We start from the raw sequence: 2,126 nt of genomic DNA, 5'->3' as shown, positions 1-2,126 counted from the left end.
GAAACCCTTGCTTAAGCTTGCCATGGAAAGGAGTAAGAAGGATTGGATGAAGACAGTAGGAAAGCAGAGAGACAGAAGGGATAGCATCTTCATACGCTTATCTGAAGTTCCTACCAATGAATTACATAAGTATCTCTATCTTTATCCTTATGTTTTATTCATATATCACCATATCCATTTGAGTTTGCCTGACAAAGATTTACAAGGTGACCATAGCTTGCTTCATACCAACAATCTCTGTGGGATCGACCCTTACTCGCGTAAGGTTTATTACTTGGACGACCCAGTACACTTGCTGGTTAGTTGTGCGAAGTTGTGTTTATGCCATGGTATTGAACACCAAGTTTTTGGTTTCATTACCGGGGGATTATTTGATTTGTGAAAAGTATTGATCACAATTTCATGCACCAAGTTTTTGGCGCCGTTGCCGGGGATTGTTGAGTTTGGACAACTGACGGTTCATCTTGTTGCTTAGATTAGGTATTTTTTTTTCAGAATTCTTGAAGATGAATTCTAGAGTTTCATGATGATTTGTTGAAGTCTGGCTGGTTGAGAGGCCATGTCTAATTTCATTGGACCGAGGTTTCAACTTATCATCACAAAAGCTTGTTGATTTCTATCAATCTTGCTTTTGGAGCAGTGATCTGCTAAGGCTTGGCTGGCCATTGGCCATGTCTAGTGTTTTGGACCGAAGCTTTCTTTGAAACCTTGGCTGGCTGTGAAGCCATGTCTAATTCCTGGACCGGAGTCTTAGACTAAACATTGCATGATTCCTGGAATTCTCATTAAGAATTTTGATACCTTTTTCCACTTAATTTTCGAAAATTCAAAAAAATTTTACAAAATTATAAAAACAAAAAAAATATTGCATGTTTAAGTCTAGTGTCTCATTTTAAGTTTGGTGTCAATTGCATGCATTCATGTGTCTTAGGGATCTTCAAGTTGTTCTTGATAATTTCATTGCTCTGACCTTTGAATTCTCTTGACTTGAGTGTTTATATGTCTCATATGCATTCTCATTAGTGCCAGTAGTATACAAACTGCTAAGTTTGGTGTCTTGCATGCATTGTTATTTGATTTTAGTTGCATTTTGATTATTCCTTATTATTAAAAATCCAAAAATATTGTTAATTTGTGTCTTCTCAAGTCAATAATACAGAGAATTAAAGATTCAGAACATACAGCAGAGGAATTGCACAGAAAAAGTTGGGCGTTCAAAACGCCCAGTGAAGATGGACAGACTGGCGTTTAAACGCCAGCCATGGTACCTGGTTGGGCGTTTAACGCCCAAAAGGGTATAATTTTGGGCGTTAAATGCCAGAATGTGCACCATTCTGGGCGTTTAACGCCAGGATGGCACAAGAGGGAAGATTTTGTTTTTAATGCAGATTTTTTTTTCAGGTTTTCAAAGTTTTTCAGAATCAAATCTTTTTCAAATCATATCTTTTCAATCATATGTTTTCAAAATCAATTTCTTTCCATTTTTTTTGATACTTGCTATCAATTAATGATTTGATTCAACATTTCAAGTATGTTGCCTTTTCTGTTGAGAAAGGTTTAATGTTTGAATCATATCTTTTCTTGTTAGCCAAGTTTTTAATTTTCAAAATCAAATCTTTTTAAAATGTTTTTCAAATCATATCTTCTCAATCACATCTTTTTAAAACTAATCATATCTTCTTAACCACATCTTTTTCAAAATAGTTTTCAATCAAATCTTTTTGATTTCTAATTTCAAAAATCTTTTTCAAAAAAAATCACTTTACTTCTTTCCCACTTTTATTTTCGAAAATTAATAAGTTTTTTTCAAAATGTTTTCAAATCTTTTACTTAATTTTTGAAAATTACTTCCCTTCTTCTTATATCATTCTGTTCATGGACTAACACTATCCCTTAATGCACAATTCAAACTCCATCTTCTTTGATAAGTTCGAATTTGCTACTTCTGCCATCCATTTTTCTTTTCCTCTGACACCTCAAGGAATCTCTATACTGTAACATAGAGGATTCCACATTTTCTTGTTCTCTTCTCTTTCTTATGAGCAGGAGCAAGGACAAAAGCATTCTTGTTGAGGCTGATTCTGAACCTGAAAGGACCTTGAAGCGAAAACTAAGAGAAGCTAAGG

Source organism: Arachis duranensis, chromosome 10, assembly GCF_000817695.3.
Source record: "Arachis duranensis cultivar V14167 chromosome 10, aradu.V14167.gnm2.J7QH, whole genome shotgun sequence".
Taxonomy (NCBI): Eukaryota; Viridiplantae; Streptophyta; class Magnoliopsida; order Fabales; family Fabaceae; genus Arachis; species Arachis duranensis.
This window is presented reverse-complemented; position numbering follows the sequence as displayed.